Consider the following 24,749-nt stretch of genomic DNA (forward strand, 5'->3'; position numbering starts at 1 on the left):
AAGCAGAACTGAAATATCAGCCGCACCTTTGCATGCCTGTACATGGGCGTATTGTGCATAGATGTTTGTTAGAGCTTGTCCTGTTTAAGAATAAACAACACCCATTGCCCTCTGGTCAGGAATGTTAACTTTACATTTTAAAAGAGAAACAATAGATTGATTTTTCCATTCAGCGGCTTTCAGCTACGCTTGAACTTCAATCCAGTTTTTCTCCAACTGCATAGCAACCATCTCCTCACTCAAGTATCTGGACATTAAAGCCTCAATTTTGAGATACTCTGCTAACGGTGTTTAGGGATCAATATGAGGCTGGATGCGACGTCCCACACACAACACCTGGAGAATAGTCGGGGGAATGGAGGCCGTGTTGGTAGCCAGCTCAACCCTTGTTTGTGTAAAATTATGGATTATGTAAAAGGGGCCCAGGTTCTTCTGCTCACCATTAAAAAAAATCGGTTTGACTTGCAGAAGTTGGATTCTAAAACTGAGATTGACTTGGGAATGTTTCGACAATGTTGTTTCTAATAAACTCAGTTGCAATTTGCTCCCTGCGTTAATTTCTGTTGCTCCATTATCTCGCAAAGATGCCCAAATAAATTGGTTGTCATATTTCACAATGGAAGAAGGCCACAGGATGATGAAGAGGCCACTGATGCTGCAATAGTCGAAGGCAGTGAAGAAATAGTGTAGTGCTGCGCCCAAGAAGATTGGTGTGGCAGGCAGGAATGTTTAATGGCTGCACATAATTCCCAGATCTGGTCCGTCCACAAACATTCCTGATGAACCACACAGTGTCCTCATAAACAGCATTTTATACATTCCAGCTACTACCATTTCTTTTACATCATCCTCTACAAGTACCTTGCAGCAGAAGCTCCCTGTTAAATAGAATAAGGTTCGAAAAGTGGATTGGGTAATATTTACTGACGTGAGTGCTTCTTGTTGTGCTTCCTCTCACAATGGTTCTTCTAATGAAAGGAGCCATGTTGAACCTTGTTCCTTCGGCAGCACCTTCCAAACCCAAGACCACCACCATTTCAAAGGACAAGAGCAGCAGATACATGGGAACGCCATCAACTGGAGGTTCCCCACCAAGTCACTCATCATCCTGACTTGGAAATATATTGCCGTTCCTTCACTGTCGCTGGGTCAATACCCTGGAATTCCCTCCCTAACAGCATGGTGGGTGTACCTACACCTCAGGGACTGCAGCGGTTCAAGAAGGCAGCTCACCATCACCTTCTGAAGGGCAACTAGGGAAGGGCAATAAATGCTGGCCTAGCCAGTGAGGCCTGTGTCACTGTTGAATAAGACTATTGTTCATTGTGGTCCACAAGGGAAGCAAGTGGGTGCAGATGTCACTGCTACAGCTGAACCCATGTCCAATAACATAGAGGTGGTCATCCCTTCAATCATTTGAAGGTGCAGACTGGTTTCCATGAGAGAAAGTATCTTATTGTCACTGCTGCCCTGCCACTGGTGTTGGATATTCCAACAGGATGATCAATGATCTGTAAGACAGTGGACTGCACAGAACCACTGAGCTGCAGTTACTCTGGTATCATGGCAATTTCAAGCTGATTGCTCTGCCAGAAAATCAAAGCCCATGTTAAATATCTATCTGCTGGATATACAGGATGTCTTGTGGTGCAGTAGTAACTTTCCTGCCTCTGAGCCAGTAGCCCTGGGTTTGGGTTCCACTCCAGGACTTGATGACCAAGGAAGGTACATTCATAACACAGTCAGCAGGTTGAGTGTGTCAACCTGCAAACTTTTTCAAACACGCCAGTAGCTGACAGTAAGAATGGGAGAGATTCCTGGTCAGCCATACTTGATATGGAGTGGTGCCCTCAAGCTATAAGCCCCTGGTGACATACTAGCGACCTACTCCAGGAATTACTAGCTATGGAAACAAACAAAAGTCTGCCTTAGTGCATTTCCAGGTGCAGGGAGAGAATTGGAATTGGATGCATTCAGATGGTATTAATAGGTATTAATGTGCAAGAGTCAAACTGAAGGACAATATTTTGTTTGTGGTGGATGGTATGAAATGCTTATCTCTGTAGACAAAAGTTGTAATTGAATAAAGGCTAGGGTCCAGTATTCTTTTCACCATCTGTGTTTTGACACCCTGGAGTGAGAACCCTTGATGTCATTCATCTCAGTCTCAATCCCAGCATTTGTAAGATAAATGGTATGTTGCTAAGATCCCGCTGTCCTTGGATCCCCTGCAGCTCTCTGGGAAGTCATCACATTTCACATGATGCATGTAATAATGTGAAAACAGCCCCTCTGCTAAGCTAATCCATTAGTGAGTTGTGGAACCTAGTCAAGCATTAATAATGAGGCCATATGTGAACACTATCAACATAAACAGGCATATGGCCATCGACTTCTTCAGATGGATCTCAATAGGGGATCTGCTTTCACAGGCTGAATTGGAGTCTTAGGTATGAATAGCTACTACTTCCATTTGGCCCCCCTCAAAATCACTATTTATCAGCCTCAGTATACTTGGGCTTTCAGTGCTGCAATAATTTATGCTATGCTGCTATTACATGTCTCCATATTACTGATTGAGAAAGTGAGCAAGGGTAACAGTGTGACTAGTAAAAAATAGATACTTGTTGGCGCTTGTCTACCACCAAGTCTAAAAATGCCTTTGGAAACAGCTCCTTCTAATGGAAAATATGTCCTTAGTGTGGTTCTGAGTTGTTTTCTGATAGATGTGCACCAAGATATCCAGATGTTAGAATTGCCAAAATATCCAGGTAGACATCTATGTGTCCCCCTCTACAACTTTCCTTGTGGGAGTGCATTCATAGAATCCATACAGTACAGAAGGACAAAATTGGCCCATCGAGTCTGTACCGACTCTCCAAACGAATATATATTCCAGGTCATGCCATTGTCCTAGCCCCGTAATCTCAGGCATTTACCATGGCTAATCCATCTAACCTACACATTTTTGGACACTAAGGGGCAACTTAGCATGGCCAATCCACCTAACCTTCACATCTTTGGAGTGTGGGAGGAAACTGGAGCACCCGGAGGAAACCCATGCAGACATGGGGAGAACATGCCAACTCCACACAAATAGTCACCAAAGGCCGGAATTGAACTTGGACCCCTGGCACTGTGAGGCAGCAGTGTTAACCACTGTGCCACCGTGCCTCCCTGTAACATGCATGCGGAATCTGTTAGTAATGTTGGTTCTCAGTATATAAAATTCAATATTTATGTCTCGCGGTGCAAACTACTTAAGTGCCCATGATGAAATTGCATAGGTATTTTATGTTGCTGATTGAGCAAGTGACAGGGGTTGCTTTTCAGCCAGAGGAGCAGTACATCACAAAACTTTTATCTCTGTATACGCAGTAATAATATACTGTCTTTGCAAAAGTGTGTACACTTAGCTTGGTACCCCTCTTGTTGTCAGAAAATGACTTCCATGACTCTCTGGACAATCTTGTTCCAACCAGCTTGGGGCAGGTGCTCTCAGAGGTGTTGTTGTGCTGCCAAGAGGGCTATCGTTTTTTCTGCGGCAAGTTTTGCAGCAAGAATTGCAGTAAACTGTGGTGGTGAGGTTGGGGGGGGCAAAGTGATTTTTCCAACATTCCCGTTGGCGCATAATGGGTGGCCTCGTTTGTCCTGAAACCATAAAATCCCGCACAAGGTCAACGGACCTTCCCTGGTTTGTCCCTTGCCCGCTCCGATTCCCGTGACAAGCGGGGCGGTGAGGTTCCAGCCAGTGATTAGTACAAACCATTGAACAAGGAATCACTAATCTGCACACTTTTAATTGCCAGATCAAAAAATCTTCGAAGCAGCAGTTCTAAAAGAGTTTCCTGCCTGACCTAATTTGTAAGAAGTCTATTAAGCTGGTCAAAGGCAGCACACTGAGCTGCCAGCACCAGCATAGAGAGCGAGATGCAATTTTATAAATGACAAACTCAGCGTTTCGAGACAACAGTGATGAAACTCGACTCCAGTGAGAATGCTGAACAATGATTTTCAGATGACTCTTGCAAAAGCAGATCGAATCAAGCCTGTGCAATAAGAACCGATCTCTTTTACCTATCAGTAGAAACTGAAACCATTTGCGAGAGGAAGAAAAAATAGCCAGCTTTATTGAAGCACGATTAAGTGGAATCTGCAAATGAAATACAAGTCTGATAACCCACGTAAAACCTTCAATATTTTAATTTTCACGGAGAGCTGTATTTGCATTATATCTTCTGATGAAGACAATTCAGTTTTCATAACATTTCCATAAAGCAAAAAAAAATATTCAATCAGGTTCTATTACCACTCAGTGGATCAAGGCTATAATATATATTGGGCGGCACAGTGGTTAGCACTGCTGCCTCACAGCGCCAGGGACCCGGGTTCAATTCCCGGCTTTGGGTCACTGTCTGTGCGGTCTGCACATTCTGCCTGTGTCTGCGTGGGTTTCTTCCGGGTGCTCCGGTTTCCTCCCACAGTCCGAAAGATGTGCTGGTTAGATGTATTGGCCATGCTAAATTCTCCCTCAGTGTACCCAAACAGGCACCAGAGTGTAGCGACAAGGGGATTTTCACAGTAACTTCATTGCAGTGCTAATGTAAGCCTGCTTGTGACACTAATAAATAAACTTTAAACTTTAATGTGTAGCCCTTGCCAGGATGCTTATGTTTGATTACTGTCTATTTTTTTCTGGCCCTTGAATCTTTAAATATAATTACACTGTGTCTATCACTTCATAGTGACACTAATATTGAAACAATAGTTGGGAATCAAAAGGAATCAGATCAACCCGATACACTAAAATGAGAAGAGGAAATGCTGGAAAGTCTCAGCAGTCAGGCAGCAAGCAGGAGGTAAAAAGTAGAGTTAGTATAGAGGTTGAGAGAATGGTTCATAGAGCATCCTAGGATTTATTAAACAGGGCATAATGTGTAGAAGCAAAGAAGCTTTGCAAGATGCGTTTAGAACACTGGTTTGGCCTCATCTGGAGTATTGCGTCCCAGTTCTAGGTGTCACACTTTAGGAAAGATATGAAGAAGTCAGAGAGAGTGGAGAAAAGAGTCATGAGAGTGTTTCCAGGGATAAGGACCTTCAGTGATGTAGGTAGATTGGAGAAGTTGGAACTTTTCCTTGGAGAAGAGAAGATTGAGAGGAGATTAGATAAAGGAATTCAAAATCACAAGGGGTCTGGACAGATAGAAAGGGGAAACTATGCCCCTCGATGGAAGGATCAAGAATCAGGGGCACAGATTTTAGGTAATTGACAAAAGAAACAAGGGAGACATGAGGAAGAACTTTCTCACACAGTGAAGTGGTCAGGACCTAGAGTGCACTATCTGAGAGTATGGTAGATGTAGGTTCAATTGAGGCACTTAAGGGGGAATTGGACTGTTAAATGAACAGGAAGAATGTGCAGGGAGGCAGGGAAAAGGTGGGGAAATGGCAGTAGGTAAACTGCTCCTCCAGCGGGTCAGTGCAGACAAACCATGTTGAATGGCCTCTTTCTGTGCTGTAACCAATTGGTGATTTTGCGACATTTCAGGTCAATGACCATCCATCAGAAGTAGGAGTTACAGATTTAATAATAAACATTGCTACTATTTTCTCCCAAAACTGGTGCTGATGATGGAATCCGCTGTTGTTATTTCTACCTCCAAAGATAGTGCCAGCTTTGAATCTTTTATTCAGATCCTGCTACTCTTCTAATTCAATGCAGTATCATCCCTTTCGGCATTTGATCCCTCCTTCCGATTCCAGCTCATCACAGAGTTTCCACTTTGTTTGTTATTTCCCTCAGCTACAGTCCCCTGGCTCTGTGGGAGAGAGAGGGGTGAGTGTGTGAGAGAGAGAGAGAGAGAGAGAGGGTCAACCGCAGTCCCCTGGCTCTGTGGGACAGAGAGGGGTGAGTGTGTGTGTGTGTGTGTGAGAGAGAGGGGTGAGTGTGTGTGTGAGAGAGAGAGAGAGGGCCAACTACAGTTCCCTGGCTCTGTCGTTACTTAGAAATTGTGATGTCTAGTCTAACTTGTAGTTCTGATCAAATGTCGACAACATGAAACATGAACTCTGTTTCTCTGTCCACAACCACCGTCTGACCGGCTGAATGTTTCCAGTATTTTTGTCTTGTTATGGTTTGGTTAGAGATCAGTTTAGAAAAAGATTGAAACCCAGTTGCCACCAGAGTGGTAAAGTCACGCGATTCCACAGGACTAAGCAAACAAAATAAAATTTGCTATACAAGGTCAGAAAAGTGAAACCATCTACAGAATCTACAGAGTTAACATGAGGTTAATATGAATTAATAGGAAAAAAGTAGTTGAACGCACCACACCACACATTAAATGGCAGATGCAAACAAGATAGCTTCCATGGACTTCCCAGCAACTTACTCAGACAGTGACTACTGTGAGTTACTAAATCTTGTTAATACTCTATCTCTTTCTTGAGGGATTTCAATTCTTCACTCTTGAAGATCTAGCCTCTCTATTCCCTCAAAAGCCATTTTGATGCAGACTGTCTCAACGGCTGTCCACCTCCCGAGGTTCAATCTCTCCTCCTGAGACTGTGTTTCACAGGATTCACAAAGCTACATTCTCAACTCTAATTATCGGCACACCAACTTTTCAAAGACTGCTAGCTTCACTAAGCTGTCACTGCCCCTGGATTTCTCCAAACCCCGATCTCCCTGCAGCACTGAACTACAAATGGCACCCGACTTCTTCTGAGCCATTATTCTCTCCAACATGAACAACAGACCTTCTGCCATCTCCTCAGCTCCCCAAAACTTACCATGTGCTCTAATTGCACCAATCAACTCCCAGAGCTTGTCTGTGAGCTGCAAACCACACAAGGTCCAAACTGGAATCCTCAGTTGTACCAAAAAGCTCCCTGAGCTCTCTGAGCCCTAACTGCTGGTGAACTCTAAAAAATAGTCCTTTTCTGTATAGAACCTCTTCCCTGCTGCAAAACATTCAGATAAATTGAAACCAGAGATTAATCTTGAGCTCCACCCATTTTAATGATTTCATAGCCTACTCTGCTCTATCCTCAAGCTGAGCTCCAAGCTAATTATCCCTGCTTTATGATTTCTCAAGCTTAGTAAACTCACCTGCTGTTTTATGGCTCCATCATTTCTATTCTGACTCTATTAGACAAACATTCAAAGATTTAAACGGCAGGAGTTTTAAATAGCCTGACTGTTGCCTTTGGTAGTTCATTTTGACATTTTTGACACAAGGTGATATAAAATGTATTCCCATAGAATACAGTGAAATAGATTTATTCTCGCCTCCAAATCTGTAGAGATTAAAATGCTTCTCCAGCATAATATTTTTACAGGCTGTTTACCTGCAAAACATGGTTTATTTCTGTAAATAATCTTCTTGAAACAACTTCCTCAGTGTGCTGCTGCACCTTTAAGAGGTTGGACAAGACCAGCTTGACTGTATGTTCCGATGCACTGATAGTCCCAGGCTGATTGTATCTATACTCATGTCACAAGCTGTCAGTAAACTGAACGGGGAGGAGATGAGAATGTGCTGGCACAGCTCCATAATACAGATCTGGCACAGGGAGAGGTTGCTCATGTTTCCCTGACCTTGACCCCCACTTGTACCCCAAATATATATGGCTTCTGTGAAGGGGAGAGAGGTAACTGTGAGCTCAGTGTTGTGAGAAATATGAGGCGTTAATGGTAATAGGTACATTCAATGAAAGGCAGATCGCTCCCCACCCGGCAAGAATTACAGTGTGCCTGTGATATCCTCAGAAATTACTTCTGCAACTAAGTGCAAGATCACTTTGTTAACTCATTCACATTCTTGATCGACACAGGGTTCTCACTCTATGCATTCCATAATCATAAATCATAGAATCCCAACAGTGCAGAAAAAGACCATTCAGCCCATCGGGTCTGCACCGACTCGCTGACAGAGTATCTTAGCCAGGTTCTCTCCTCACCCTATCCCCGTAACCTCACACAGCTTTGAAAAAGGGTAATCTGGACTCGAAACGTCAGCTCTTTTTTCTCCTTACAGATGCTGCCAGACCTGCTGAGATTTTCCAGCATTTTCTCTTTCGGTTTCAGATTCCAGCATCTGCAGTAATTTGCTTTTATCCACACATTTGCCATGGCTAATCCCCACAACCTACACATCTGGGAAAACTAATGGGCAATTTAGCATGGCCAGTCCACCAAACCTGCACATCTGAGGACTGTGGGAGGAAACCATCACAGACATGGGAAGAACGTGCAAATTCCACACAGTCACCCAAGGCCGGACTTGAACCAGGGTCCCTGGTGCTGTGAGACAGCAGTGTTAACCACTGAGCCACCCATCCCCTTGATCGAGCGGTTCATAAGGAGCAATGTCAAACCTGACATGCATCTGCCGGTGGTTCTGACAGCAAATCGCCCCTTGATTCAAAAAACCCAAGCTTTAAGAAATAAAGAATTTGCCTTTAGACCTTGTGAATGTGATAGGGCAAAGCTTGTTTGCAACCAGCCAGTTACTTTTGCAGTGCATTCAGTATGTAGCAAAACATTGAAATCTCTGCTGGCTATAGCTGCTAGGGTCCTGCATCAAAGGAATCTCCATAGGCTCCAACACAGTCCAGCTCCAGCAGATTCAGGGAGGCCATGCGCCCCTATTTTACTTCACTGGCTGCCATAAAGCAGGAAGGCTTAAAGGGCCCAACGAAATTGACAGGCCAGAGAGAAGATAAGTGTCCAGGTTCGTGGATGGGATTTGGCTGGGGTTGTGCTGAGCTGGGAGTCAGGGGAAGGGAGGGGGGAGGGGGTCAGGTTGGGGTGGGAGGTTGGGTTAGCAGGGATTCGGGTCGAGGGGGGGGGGGGGGTCAAGGCAGGGCCAGTTGTCAGTGGGATGGAGATGTTGGATGTCGGTGGGGGCCAGGCGTCTGGGAAGATCGGGTTGGGTCAGGTGGACGGGGTACAGGGTGAGCTGGGGTCAGATGTTGGGGGCTGGGGGGAGGGTTGTCAATGGAGGGGACGTAAGGTCAGGTCCACGGGTTACTGGAAGGGAAGTCCCATACAACTGGGGGTCAGGTGTGGGGAAATTCCCATGGGTCAGGAATACCCAGAATACTCTGGCAATGTGTCCCGTGCAGGACTTGGCCTGGGTATTTAAAATGGTTACGTCGAAGTTAGTGGTGTTTTTATTTCTTCTGACTCTTTCTTAGTAACTATCAGTGTTACAGCGGCAGAACCATCCGAAGTTCGTGATTTAAATCGCTCTGTCCCAGCACAGGGCATTTGTCCAGGGATGTCAGCCCTTCTGAACAACTGCCGCATAAACCCTTACCTGGGAATATCTGAGAGGGATTCCCCAGCACATCTTTGGGACATCCCTCACCGGAGAGGGATGGCCCAAGTTGATTTTCTGAATTACCTCTACTTTCCTGATCTAGCCCCATGTCCCTTGATTCCTTTAGTATCCAAACATCGAGCATTCTTAGTTTTGCATATATTCAACAACTTTGTATCGGTTGTATTTAGTGGGGTGCTGCAAGGATTGATGTAGAAGTAGAGAATTCCAAAGATTCCCAATTCTCTGAAGGATGAAATTTCACATCGATTCAGTCCTAAATGTCCCATTCCTTATCCTGGGATTATGACCCCTAATTCCAGATTCTCCTGCTTGGGAAAAATATCCTTTCTTAAGTAAGGAGAACAAAGCTTCACACACAACTGCAGGTGTGGTCTCACCAATGCCCTATACAACTGTAACAAAACTTCCCTACTTTTATACTCGATTCCCCCTGCAATAAACTGCAATATTCCATTATATATATTTATATATTTGCCTGCCTATACCCCTTTGTTGTCACTTCGCATTCTCCTCACAGCTTGCTTTCCCACCTAGCTTTATATTGCCAGAAAACCTGGATGTATTACACCTGGTCCCATCAGCTAAGTCATTGATATAGGTTATAAAAACCTGATGCCCAAATACTGATCCTTGTGGCACTCCACTAAATACAACCAGCCAAACTGAAAATGACCCATTCGCTGCTTCTGAATGTTTCCTTTCCATGTATCTATCCTCAATCCATGCTCATGTGTTGGCCCAATCCCACCTATCCATGAACTTCTAAGAGGAATCATAGAAGAGGCCATTCGGCCCATCGGATCTGCACCGACCTTCTAACTGAGCACTCCACCTTGGCCCAAACACCTGCCCTAAACCCACGCATTGATCATGGCTAATCCATCAAACCTGCACATCTTTTAATTGTGTGAGGAAACCAGAGCACCCGGAGGAAACCCACGCAGACACGGGGTGAATGTGCAAATTCCGCACAGACAGTGACCTGAGGCCGGAATTGAACCCAGATCCCTGGCACTGTGAGGCAGCAGTGCTAACCACTGTGTCACCGTGCCTCCCCACATCGTTTCTGCTAAAATCCAGAGTTTATGATGTGAGACACTGTCCTTTACAATTAACCTGCAGGTGAGAAATGAATAAGGTGCTTCAAATATAATACTGACCCCAGTCAACTTTTCTGAATTTAAAGTTACTTGATTTCAATTATCTTTTAATACGGATTGAAATAAGGCAAACAAAACTCTTGAGCAGTTTCCTTTATTTCGCCTTATTTGAGCAACAAGATCTTCTTTCTTTTAATCAAAACCTGACTGGATGAACAAAATAGATAATACAAAGCTTGAAGAATGTGGAAGAGTGATTTTAACTTGATCCTTTAGGTGGATTTTTTTTCATTCGTGGGACATGGGCGTCGCTGGTTGGCCAGCATTTATTGCCCATCCATAGTTTCCCTTGAGAAGGTGGTGGTGAGCTGCCTTCTTGAATCGCTGCAGTCCATGTTCTGTGGGTTGACCCACAATGCTGTTAGGGAGGGAATTCCAGGATTTTGACCCAGCGACTGCAAAAGAACAGCGATATATTTCCAAGTCAGGATAGTGAATGGCTTGGAGGGGAACTTGCAGGTGGTGGTGTTCCCATGTATCTGCTGCCCTTGTCCTTCTAGATGGGTTTGGAAGGTGCTGTCTAAGGATCTTTGGTGAGTTGCTGCAGTACATCTTGTAGATAGTACACACTGCTGCTACTGAGCATCAGGTGGTGGAGGGAGTGGATGTTAGTAGAGGTGAATCAAGTGGGTTGCTTTGTCCTGGATGGTGTCAAGCTTCTTGAATGCTGTTGGAGCTGTGCCCATCCAGGCAAGTGGGGAGTATTCCATCACACTCCTGACTTGTGCCTTGTAGATGATGGATAGGCTTTGGGAAGTCAGGAGATGAATTACTCACTGCAGTATTCCTAGCCTCTGACCTGCTCTTGTAACCATTGTGTTTCTGTGATGAATCCAGTTGAGTTTCTGGTCAATGGTAACCCCAAGGATGTTGACAATGGGGGATTCAGTGATAGTAACACCATTGAATGTCAGGGGGCTGTGGTTAGAATGTCTCTTATTGGTGATGGTCATTACCTGGCATTTATGTGGTGCGAATGTTACTTGAAACTTGTCAGTCCAAGCTTGGATATTGTCCAGATCTTGTTACATTTGAACATGGACTGCTTCAGTATCTAGGGAATTGCGATGGTGCTGAACATTGTGCAAACTTCGGCGAACATCCCCACTTCTGACTTTATGACGGAGGGAAGATCATTGATGAAGCAGCTGAAGATTGTTGGGCCTAGGACATGACTCTGAGAGACTCCTGCAGAAATGTCCTGGAGCCGAGATGACTGACCCTCCACAACCATCTTCCTATGTATCAGGTATGACTCTAACCAGCGGAGTGTTTTCCCCCTGATACCCATTGATTCCAGTTTCACTGGGGCTCCTTGATGCCACATCCTGTCGAATGCAGCTTTGATGTCAAGGGCTGTCACTCTCACCTCACCTCTGGAATTCAGCTCTTTCGTCCATGTTTGAACCAAGGCTGTAATGAGGTCAGGAGCTGAGTGACCCTGACAAAACCCAAACTGAGCGTCACTGAGCAGGTTATTGCTGAGAAGGCGTTACTTGATAGCACTGTCGATGACCTCTTTCATGGGGTGATAAAGGCTCTAAAATCAGAGTATCTCACTTGCTGACCTGATCAGTGTCGGTTCCTCTCATGCTATTTTGCTAGATCTCTTTGCGAGCTTGAACCAGGCAGGAGGCTCACTGAAATGCAAACTGAAATTCTATGATGGACATGATATGCACTGGTGCAATTTGGACAATTATACAGAGAGGGCTGAATTTAATTGCTGTGGTGGTCGACCCATCCACCAGTTGGAGAGTCAGTGGTAACCCCACTGCAGTCATTACCGGGCACCACAATGTGATTTATTCCCAAATCAGGCACTTATCTGGTTAGCATCAGGGTCCCTGGTATCTTCACGGTGGATGTCCCCTCTGAGACCTGCCAAACAATCGGAAGCCTCTAATCTCTATCACCAGCAGTGTCCCAGGGAGTGATGGCCGCTGCTGCTCTTACAATGGACTCAGGCTGAAGATCATCACTGGAGTCCCAGGGGAAAGGTAGGTGAGGCGGAATTGTTGGGGCCTGTCATGCAGGTCCCAGCGAAGGGGGGAGCAGATTGTTTCAAAGACAAGAGGGGGTCTTCATGTAAGGGCAGCTCCTGCTGTCAGCGGGTTCCTCTATTGGGCACAGTGCACCCAAGTAGGGAGGAATACCCCACCCTTAACCCACAGACATACTAGCATATACCTGGTTGCATGCCCATGTGGCCTGTCCATCATCGCTGGCAAATTACCAGTGGCAGCAGGGGAGGAATGGTCAATGTAAGGGTCTACTGCCCTCATTTCCAATGCCAACTCACCTCTGCCTCATCAGCAAGGCCTTGCCCATGATTCCCATCCAATTCACACTCATCTTCATAAGGGATCCATCAGCAATCCCTTGTTCAGGCCTCTCTGTACTACCAGCAGTGGCCACCTATCACAATGGAACCAAAGAGCTGCAAGTCTCTGATTGGCTGGGAGTTCTTGGGACAGGATTCACGCCCTAAGTAAGGTGAGTGTCTGATTGGAATGTGGCCTCCCTGGGAAAAGTGGACAAGATCCCATCGCCAACAACAAATCCCACTCCCTGGACCAGCCTTAATAATTTACATCATATTGGCCAGTGGAGAAACAATTGAATATTGAGAAGAAACTAATGTCTAATAATCCTCTGTAGCAGTGAATATAGATTGTACAATATATCCACAGGCAGAGACGTGGGTTTTTAATAATTACATTTTATTTAAGCTTTTCAAGCAAACAAAGCAAATAAATCATCAAAAAATAAGTTACAAATGCAGGAAGTATGTCCAACAACCTAGATAAAAACTCAAAGAACTTGATAATTTCAAAACAATGGCTTAAATTTTTCGGATGGTGGGATCCCGCTTCCCACAAAAAAGGCGATCGGGATGTGGAGTTTGCACATTCTCCTCGTGTCTGCGTGGGTTTCCTCTGGGTGCTCCGGTTTCCTCCCACAGTCCAAAGATGTGCGGGTTAGGTTGATTGGCCAGGTTAAAAATTGCCCCTTAGAGTCCTGGGATGCGTAGGTTAGAGGGATTAGCGGGTAAATATGTGGGGTGGGATTGTGGTCGGTGCAGACTCGATGGGCCGAATGGCCTCCTTCTGCACTGTAGGGTTTCTATGATTTCTATGATGTCGAGGGAAAGGCTGGGAGGAGAAGGAGCTCAAGTGGCCGCTGGACCTCAAGCCCACAGGCAGAAGAAGGAACCCCTCCCCCCCCGCTTCCCACCCAAGATCTAGCCTCGTTCTTTTTGAGGTTTCACACCCTTTCCCCCTCCGTGAGGTAAATCCTCCTGCCAGCCTAAAAATTGAGGCTGGCTGTGAAACAGGCTAAGTGTTCAGCAATTAACCACATGAGGGCCTCAGTTGGGGCAAGTGTGGGCCGTCAATCCAAGGCCTTGGCCACCCCAGTGTAAAATGGCTGCATGTTCAGTGCAGTCGGGAACGCAGAGGGAATCCTGTTCCTTCAATTACCTGCAAAACCCGCTGGCAGGGGAGCGTGAAGTTCTGGCCAATGTTTCTAGTTCAGAGACACTAGATAATGCAATCCTTTTGAGCTCTCCATCACAGAAGTGACCCAGTCTTGCACTGTTTACCATAAAATGGGCAGGAAGGAATAATACACTGAATGGCAGTTTATTTATTGCACAGGACATTGGCAACCACCAATCCGAAACTCCGCAAACCAATTCCTGATTGGTTGAACTTGATGAAAGTAAAGAAAAAAAAATCCACACCAGTGTGAAGTCAGACGAATGATGATCATTTCCAAAAGTTGGTCGAAAAAGTATTTCTTAACTTAAAAGGCAGCACGGTGGCACAGTGGTGAGCACTGCTGTCTCACAGCACTAGGGACCCGGGTTCAATTCCATCCTCGGGTCACCATCTTTGTGGAGTCATCACGTTCTCCCCGTGTCTGTGTGGGTTTCCTCCGGGTGCTCCGGTTTCTTCCCAAAGATGTGCCGGTTAGGTTGATTGGCCATGCTAAAATTGCCTCTCAGTGTCAGGGAGATTAGCAAGGTAAATACATGGGGTTATGGGGATGGGGCCTGGATGGATTTGTTGTTGGTGCAGGCTCAATGGGCAAAACGGCCTCTTTCTGCACTGTAAGGATTCTATAATACTCGATTCCATGGTAAAGCTTCTAGGCCCCCCTCAGCTCCAAATAACATGAGCTATCCCCATGTTGTGATTCCTTTGCATTGTCTGGTGCAGAACGTCCTTCTGTGCTCCCCATCCAAATTACTTGGTTTTGCCAACTTGACAAAGCATAATAATAATAATAGAATGGCTATCACATTAAAATTAATCTGGTGTGTAACATCTAGTTTTTTTGAAAACAAGCTAATCTTGTAACAGGCTGAAGTGCAACGTTTAACATTATTGAGCTTTGAGATTTGATTACACTATTGCTGCAGGAAGCAAATCTGTTCTTTTTCTTGATGGTGGAAACCTAAAGCTGAAAAATAGAAACACATTCAGATCAATGTCAAGTTCTTGAGTTTGTAAAAAAAAAATAAAAGTACTAAGCTGCTGGAAATCTTCAGTTATAATAATTAACGCACAAAATTTGCTTGGGAAAAAGGGATCTGTGCTTAATACCCCACCAAATCAAATGTTATGTTGACTGATCTTGTAGAAGGGTAGCTACAGAGCAATGGAAATTATCTACTCAAGGAGAGCACCCTAATATTGTGCAGTCATTTCATTCAACAAGATTTCCATTTTGTTTTTATTCTTTTGTGAGATGTGGGTGGGATCAGCATTTGTTGTCCATCCTTAACTGCTCTTGAACTGAGAGGCCGGCTGGGCCATTTCAGAAGGCAGTTAAAAGTCAACCACCTTGCTGTGGCTCTGGAGTCACATGCAGACCACACAAGGTTAGGATGGCAGATTTCCTTCCCTAAAGGATATTAGTGAACCAAATAGGTTTTTAAAGACAATCGATGATAGTTTCATGATCATCGTTACTGAGACTAGTTTTCAATTCCAGATTTATTAATTCATTGATTGAACTTAAGTTTCACTAGGTACCATGAAGGATTTGATCCTATGTCCCCAGACCATTAGCTTCAGCCTCTAGATTAACAGTCTGGTGACATTACCACTTCACCACAGTCTTTCCCCTGTGAGGGGAAACAGATCTTTCCCATATTCCTTTGGTATAGGCTATGTCACAAGATAATTACAAGCGAGGAAGCTCAGGTCTCTCACTTCAAGTCAAAGGATTTTCATGATGTCCCATCAAGTCTTTATATTTTGCTTCTACCTTTAATGTAGGCCTAAAGTATGCTATAGCCTTACAAATGAATTTAAATGTCCTCAAAAGCTCTCACTGTTGGAAGAGGAAGACAGAACTCAAAATGTAATGCTGTGCATGGACTTGATTTTTCCAGATTTACAGAGCAGGGTAGACCATTCAGCCCACTGAGCCTACCCCAACATTCAGTAAGATCATGATTTAGCACACAACATGGGAGTATATGGAATAACATACTAGCACGGATAAATGATTGATTAGCTAGGAACAGGAAGCAGAGAGTAAAGATGAATGGCAGCCCATTATAAGGTGCACTTGTACAATTCTGTGTCCCCCTGGATCAATAACAGACATACAGGGTGGAATTTTACAGCCCATCACACCAGGGGTGGAACTGAAAAATGCAGCGAGACGTTGGAAAAAAACCATTGACTTCAGCAGGACTGGAAAATCCTGCTGGTGGGAGGGACCGTAAAATTCCATCTATGACGTTGTAAAATGAAAAAAATGACTCATTTATTGGTTTAAAGCATGAAGCCAAGGACGTTACCAAAACATATTTTGGTTACCAAGCGGAATTTCAGTACAATATGGAATTGTGGCAACAACAACCGATTTCATGCATCTCTTACCCGTCTGTTTTGCTTGCGTGCTGATCGAAAGAATTCAATCACCTCTTTTCTCCCAGCAGCCAAAGCCTGGAGGCAAAGGCAGAAACATTTATACAACTTAGCTTCACCCAACAGAAAAATGTGATTCATATCATGAAAGTGCCAAAAGCTATTTTTAAACACCAGCTAATGATCAATTCAGCTAAGAATGTCAAAGTACCATGTGCGTCTCATTTGGGAGGAATGCAAGCCGTAGGATTTTTAACTTTACTGAGTTTCTCTCAAATACAGTTCAAAATGTTTGCTTACAAATTCCAGAGGATCTTCTCCTTCGAAGCTGTACTGGCCGAAGTCCAATCCTGAAAATTGCAAAACCTTCAGTCCTTCCTCCTTAGGATTTGCCAGGCTGTATACAAGAAACAATGTGTTTATTCACACAAATACAGTGACAGAAGCCAAATGCAGAACAATGTGTTGGTTGCATTTTGTTTTACAGGCGACAGCCCATTTCCAAATATTCTATAAAACTACCAGTGTCGTCATCCAGCAATTCATAACCTCTTCAGCTTTAAAGGTTCATCATAACAACTGCGCAGACAAAAAACGCCTATCCCATTTTAAAAATCATTTATAGTTTGTAATTTATTTTATAAAGAGAATGGGTCGTGCCCATTTTTTGCAATCCCAGAAACACTAACATTTTATTCCACAGATGGTTAGGCCACATTTGGAATATTGCGTCCAGTTCTGGTCGCCACACTACCAGAAGGACGTGGAGGCTTTGGAGAGAGGACAGAGAAGGTTTATCACGATGTTGCCTGGTATGGAGGGTCTTAGCTATGAGGAGAGATTGGGTAAACTGGGGTTGTTCTCCCTGGAAAGACGGAGGATGAGGGGCGACCTAATAGGGGTATGTAAAATTATGAAGGGCATAGATAGAGTGAACAGTGGGAAGATTTTTCTCAGGTCGGAGGTGACAAACACAAGGGGTCACGGATTCAAGGTGAGGGGGGCAAGGTTCAACACAGATGTCAGGAGGACGTATTTTAGACAGAGGGTGGTGGCGGCCTGGAATGCACTGCCAAGCAAGGTGATTGAGGCGGACAGGCTGGGATCGTTTAAGACTTATCTAGATAACCACATGAACAGACTGGGAATAGAGGGATACAAAAGAATGGTCTAGTGGGCAGGCTTGGAGGGCCGAAGGGCCTGTTCCTGTGCTGTATTGTTCTTTGTTCTTTATTCCATTCTCCTTTGACCCCCATTTCAAATAAATTCTCTTCCAGGTTAGAGATTATCCTCTTATCATGCATCTTTTCCCTGCGAACAGGTTGCATAAGCGGTCTCGTCCCACATTTCTGTTGATGCAGTCTACAGTGACTCAATCTCTACTTCTCTTCCAACCAGTTTCTGATGTGTGTGTATTTGTATGGGTGAGTTGTGGTTGGGAGCCCATGCCGTACGGTATTCACAATGTGTGGATAAGCTTCAGTATTCATCGTCACATCTTCATTTCTACAAGCAAGGGGGTAGTTACATTGTTCATATTTTTCCCATCTCACAATCTGCGCAATAGAAGATGAATTTTGCTTATTATAATGAGCAATCACTTCTCTGAAACTTCCGTAACTTAGCAAAAAGTATTAATAGTGGAAATCCGGTGTGGCACAGTGCATTTTTGTGCCGATACATATTGTGCCACAGAGCGCAATAATAGGAAATGGGTGGTCATCAGATCCCATTGGGTGAATACCAAACTCTAAGCAGTTTCCCCACAAGAAGGCAGGAAATTTGGAAACAAATGGGCTGCTCTTATCTACTTCTTGTTACTGGTTCACAAGCGCAATTAGGAGGCTGTGAGAGCACCCACTATCTTAAGTACAACTTTACTACTACCTTAAGAGCACAGAGTGGCATAGAAAGAGCCTACCTCCAACCAGAGCTTTAAAATCAACCTATCATTTTCGAGGTCATTATTTACAAAGTCAAGGGAACAATGCACGAGAAATAGGACAATTCAGTCATTAAATGTGGCAAATACGTGAAAATGCACCCCACAAAAAAATTGGGCTGCATTTTGTTTTGCATCCCACAAATGGCTTCTAGTTATGATTGAGATGTTATGCTAACAAAAGTGTGTTCAATTTCCCATTTATGTAAATACAAAAGTATTTGAAATTGATCATTGTCTCAGCCCTTGGCACAAACCAACTCTACATTGGTACTTGGTGTGAGATAAATCACTGTTGCAAGAAATCACATGAAAACAAAAACTGCACCTCTGCAAATCATGTCATCAGAAAATATTCATTGAAAATAATTTGATTGCATGTTACCGACCTGTCTTCCTGCGTAAGCCTAGACAACCACTGGAGTGCTCAGAAGGTAGTTGACGCTTTGGGTGAAACCTTGCTCAGTCTGATTCTGTACTCAGAGTATCAACAGACAGCCAGAATTTCACTATCAAAGTGGGCAGCTTAGTCGAGAAAACCTTCTGTCTCGGTTAGAGGGCCCAATTTTAGATCAAACTTTCACTCCACGGAAACAGGGGTGGGATCAAATGGGGTCCACCAACCACAGAGACAGATCCTAGGCAGGCAGGCAAGTGCCAAGGAAGGCTAGATAGAAAGCCATCCTTGGTTCTCCAGAACTTTCTCCCAGTTGTCTTAGAACTTGTTAGGCCCTCTAGCTCTCACCCTTCATAACCCGTCACCCCCACAACACCCATGTGGCAACACTTTGCCCTCCTCCCCATGGCAATATCTCTTCATGTCCCTCAAAGCTCCTCCCAACCCACTCATGCAACTCAGCCATGTCCAGTGTCCCTTTATTCTCCATATGGGCCTTACACACACCCAGACCAATACACCCAGCATCGGCCATGGGTAGACCTCAGGAGTCATTCTTAAACTGTCTGCCTGAAGGCTGGTCCAACCCACAGCCATGGGTAGGGCAAGGAGACAAATGCTGAATCCAACCATGCTGTTTGCACCAGTCTGATTCTCACCAGCTGTCCAGCCAACTCAGTCAACCAGCCCCCAAGGTATCCAAGTTGCTATTGCAACATACACCTGTAGCCATGCTGTAGCCAGGAGATATGGATAGTGATGGTGGAGATTCTAATTTATTTCCCAACACATGACTAGTCGGGAGGGTTTCGGTCTCTGACAGCCTGACATTGGCATATGTTGGAAGGATTTCTGAGTTGATATTCAACCTGTTTTGCCTCTGTTTTTAATGCACCTTCCTTGGCCATGAAGTCCTGGAGTGGACTTGAAGCAATGGCTTCTGACACTACCACGGCATCAATAGACCTCCTTAACGAGCCATATGGAGATGGAAAAATGACCTACTAATGATCTAATGCAGCTCTTTCTTATGCACACTTAGTGAAAAAACTCCCATTTATGAAATCCATTTAAATCTTTTAAATCAAGTGGGTAATCTCTTATAAGAACAAACAAGCTTCTATTCAGACCACATATCAAAGTTAGCCAATCCTTTAATAGCCTCTGAGTTGTCAATTAAAATGTAAACTCAGATTCCCTGCTGAGTTAATTTCAGCATTTGAAATTCAGCCTTACATTCATCATTACATAATAATAATCCTTTGGGAAATTTCAACAAAGAACTAATTGAAATTGAAAGATGATATTTTTACTAACCTCTACCAGATGGCCTGTCATCAAAGCAGTCCGAAAGAGAATTTAAAAAAAACCTCTCAATGATAACTTCAGTCTGTTTTATTTTCATGTTTAAAGAGTGGGTGATTTTAAAAATTGAGATAATTAAACAGACTGTTGCCCTTCCAAAGTGTTTACATGTAGTGCATAAGTTTGTGATTCCTGCATTGTAGATTATGGCTCTTGCAACTGCCAAAATGGGATCTTTTTGAACTCAGCACTAAATTCAAACGGCCCTTGAGTTTCCTTCCTGTGTAATTCATGGCTCACACCGACTGCCTTTCCCCTACTGGCAAAAGTTGGATCTGTCGAGAAATGTGGGTGGACTTCTGCATCCAAGTCCCACCCATCATTGTTAAAAGATCCATGGAGTACCTCCAAATCTGTGCAAATCCAGCCCATAGAGCCTCTTTCCAGGAGGAGGAATCAGAAATTCAGGATAGTTTTCTCTTTCTAATCGAGGCTGTGAGGCTAGCTGAAAAACTCCAAAAGCTACTCCAGCTCAACTCAGTCCAAGAACCCAACCTGGCGCTTTCTTGGTCTGCGTGCATCAGTAACAAAGCAAGCACTGCACTTACCCACTAAACTAATAACAGAGCTTAATAAAGTTGAGTTAAAATCAATTGAATCAACTGAATAATCATCATGTTGTCATGGCAATTGGCTCACACAAATACCCTGTAATGAAATCTGCTACCATTCTCTGAATTATTTACCATATAGAAAATGTAACCAAGGATAAAAATAACAAGCTTTTTAATTTTATAACATATTGCACATAACTCGGATAATCTAATTTGCAATTCATTGGAGACTGTCCTGCTGCGATTTGTAATGTAAACATGATACATTAAATTGAATCTCCCCAATATCAGAAGCATGTATTAGATAGATAGCCAGACCAGAGCTCAACATCAAACATACTACAGATAAAAAGTTCCATTGCAAGAATAAAACCATTAAGACCTGGCATTCAAATATATTTCATAAATAATAAGAAAAATGTTGGGAGAATTTGTAGAGTTGGCTATTGTTGGATTGATCCATATTGATTGGTTTGCAATAAGTGCCCTGGTGAGGGAGTATGACTGCTCTAATCAGACAGACAGTTATACTATTGCTTGACAAGGCTGCTGGGTGAGAGAAAGTAGAGCTGTGGGCCAAAGTGGTCAAACAATGAAAACCAGAGGGAGGTACTTAACCCCCAATTCTGGTGACCTGCAATCCATGTTAGCACAGCCAGACTCTGAACCAGTAACCACATGGAGCAGGGCACCTGAACATTGCTACCATTCCGCAGAATAGAGTCTCTCGGACCGTCATCAACTTGCTTTGCGTGGCTCATCTTTTGTCACCCTGTTCCTGCATATTGTTGTGTGGGCAGAATCAAAGAGTAATTGCAATCCAAGAAATGTAATAAATGTGGGATAACAAATCTCCAGAACTGTTTCCTAAATTTCAATACTTAAAAAGTCGGTTGTATACAAGCTAGTTATGCAATGATGTGCCATATTAATAATTGGAAAGTACCTTATCAGGCAGAGCTGCTGCCAAATTCACAAATTGTGTGAAATCAGTGGTGTGATACTGTACCATCAGTGTCACTGTTCATGAACGGTATTCAAATACCAAATATTTGATATACCAAAGGGGGCAGCACAGTGGCACAGTGGTGAACACTGCTGCCTCACAGAACCAGGGATCTGGAAGCCTGGGTAAAATGCTCTTTCAGAGAGTCAGGGCAGACTTGGTAGGCTGAATGGCCTTCTACTGTACTGTAGAGATCCTATGATTCTATATAGGTGGCACAGTGGTTAGCACTGCTATCTCACAGCACCAGGGACCCGGGTTCAATTCCAGACTTGGGTGACTGTCTGTGTAGAGTTTGCACATTCTCCCCGTGTCTGCGTAGGTTTCCTCCAGGTGCTCTGATTTCCTCCAATGTGCAGATTAGGTGGACTGGCCATGCTAAATTGCCCCTTAGTGTCCAAGGATGTGAAGGTTAGGGAGATTAGTGGGATAAATGCATGGGGCTATGAGGATAGGGTAATGGGCCAAGTAAAATGCTCTATCAGAGAGTTGGTGCAGACTCAATGGGCGGAATTTTATAATCTCGCTCAACAAGACCGCAAGATCCCACCCGAGGCCAACTGAGGTTTCTGTTGTGGGACCCTCGCCCGTGGCAATTCCGGGGCGGGCGAGGTGGTAGAGTTCAGGCCAATGGGCAGAATGACCTCTTTCTACGGTGTAGGGATTCTATGGTACCAAATTCCTGACATCAATGGAGCACAGGAAGAAAACACAAGATACAGGAAAACCGTATTAAGCTCTTGTGTACAATTTTTACTGTTGCCATGTACGATGAAAACCAGCTGTGACGCTGAGTTATGATTCAAAGTGAAACTATTGTTTGCCTAAATGATAGATAGCCCCGATGTTAACGCAGGGCAATAATCAAGCACTGAACGCCAAATTCCACTGAGATCAGTACCAATTTCTATCCCCAAATCTCTGGTAATAAAATGACCAACGTGACAACTTGCAGCGGCAATTCACAAAATAAAAATACATATTTCAAATCCCTTTCAAAGTGCGCAAAGGAGATTGCAAATCTATGATTTTACCCACTTGCAAGTTAACCTGTGTCCCAGAGCATTCTTCGCAAACCAGCTACACAAGCGGATACATGAGCCAAGGCAGATTATTAGGAAGATAAAATCCCTATGTCTGTAAACAGAGAACATTTCTAAAAGATGTTAAATTGTTTTTACATTATAGACATCGGGCTGCTTTATTTAAGATTTCTAATATCTGCAGAGTTTTCCTTTTTTTTAAAGAAGCAAAGTCCGTTCTGTTCATTGTTCTTAGGTTTTTCTGGATTTAGTTGTCCCCAAGGATGCTGCCCCAGTAACCGTGCTCCTTTTGGACTGTCTCTATTCACACTTTTTTAGTATTCTTGTCCAAGTGCTCGGGAGTTCACTTCAATCCCACTCTTCACTCTGCTTTGATGGGGATGAGGTAGCTGCGGGTGGGACCGCACCCCCTGAATCTCCCAGACTGATTGTGTGAGCAGCTTGCTGAGGGATGTTGGGAAATGGTGAACAGCTCCAGAGTGCCAGAGGAATGTCTTTAATTGTGAGCAGCGGCGAATGGATCAGTTTTGGTATTGCCATTGCGACTCGTTTATAATTTCCCAATTGTACTGCTGGATTGTGAGAAACGCCGCCCACGTTTAGGACACCCACCCTTCAATTACAAGTTTAATTCCTCCAAAAAGAACAAGCAGAAATGCAGGTGAAATATTATTTTTGGAGTATCGCGTTGGATTGCAGGCATTGTTGTACAACCCGGCATTCCTGTTTAAAAGTTTCTACAATTCACAGTCAAATGTCAATGAAAGTTTCAGTAATGTACACCTGGAGCCCCATTCCAGTTTTCGACACAGTAACTCCACCCAACGGTACACATTGCCATGAAGAAAGCAGGTTGAACAAGAATTATGAATGACAGCAGACTGGTCTAGGAGGGGTTTATGACTAAGCATGCTAAGCATCAACTCAAAGAGACACTCCTTTGGAGCTTGTGGGATTTCTTGCAGCTTGATTCAACAGGCCAGGTTGTTTTTTGCTTCCCCCCCCCCCCCCCCCCCCCCCCCCCGCCCGCCCCTCTAAGCAAAGTGATAGAATGTAGTTTTGCCAGCTACCCAGTGCCAATTTTCGATTTCTCAATGAAGCTATGGTGGGTGGGACATGAAAACGATCGCAGGCGTCCTCTGGCACACCGCTGCGACTTACACATCCCCTCGATTTCTCACAAACACAGACAAGCCACACAAAATACGACGAGCTACTTACGGACAGGAATAGCACGAGACAAATGGGCCTCATAACATCTTCCCATCAATAGCCCCCACAGCAACACGGGATCAAAACTTTAGCGTCTAAAGTGCTCGTGGGGTTTAAGCATTGCATGGAAAGCAGCTGATTGCAAATGCTGTCGTGCCCAGTTCAAAATGTTAAAAGTTTCTTCAGCAGCATTTTCCTCACTCAAGAATTTAGCCAAGTTTCAGAGGCCATTTGCAACTGTCCTTCTGTTCAATTCTGGATAGAATTCCTGGGGGGGGAATGGGGGGCAAAGAGCCCGCCCACCAAAATGTTAGAAAACTGGATGGGATCAAGGAGCAACTTTCTGGTAAGCGGACGTTGCACTGCATTGGCTAATCTTTAACCTTTTTTCGGACTTAGTCAAAACACCAGTTCTGGGTTCTGCCAGTCGATTACTCAGCTCGGTAAAGCGGTGAATAATTACACTGCATTTACCGGGAAGCACCCCATATTCGATCCATGGTCACCGACCTTTGGGCGTGCGGCACGGTGGTTATGCATTGCTGCCTCACAGCGCCAGGGACCCGGGTTCGATTCTGGCCTGGGGTGACTGCCTGTGTGGAGTTTGCACGTTCTCCCTGTGTCTATGTGGGTTTCCTCCGGGTGCTCTGGTTTCTTCCCACGGTCCAAAGATGTGTAAGTTAGGTTGATTGGCCATGATAAATTGCCCCTTAATGTCTTGGGAAGGGTGGGTTAGAGGGATTAGCGGGGTAAATGTGTGGGGTTGTGGGGATTGGGTCTGGGTGGGACTGTGGTAGGTGCAGACTCGATCGGCCGAGTGGCCTCCTTCTGC

At 44.3% G+C, this 24,749-nt stretch overlaps 1 long non-coding RNA gene across 1 annotated transcript; it reads right to left on the minus strand.

Annotated features, from left to right (window-relative positions):
* Positions 1-13,657: 13,657 nt before the first annotated feature.
* On the minus strand, positions 13,658-24,119 carry LOC144507169 (uncharacterized). Its single transcript, XR_013500043.1, has 4 exons — positions 23,927-24,119; positions 16,699-16,795; positions 16,411-16,476; positions 13,658-14,977 (listed from the first exon to the last, which is right to left on the minus strand). It is a non-coding gene; the product is annotated as an uncharacterized LOC144507169 (long non-coding RNA).
* Positions 24,120-24,749: the final 630 nt, after the last annotated feature.

This window comes from Mustelus asterias, chromosome 18 (assembly GCF_964213995.1).
Source record: "Mustelus asterias chromosome 18, sMusAst1.hap1.1, whole genome shotgun sequence".
Taxonomy (NCBI): Eukaryota; Metazoa; Chordata; class Chondrichthyes; order Carcharhiniformes; family Triakidae; genus Mustelus; species Mustelus asterias.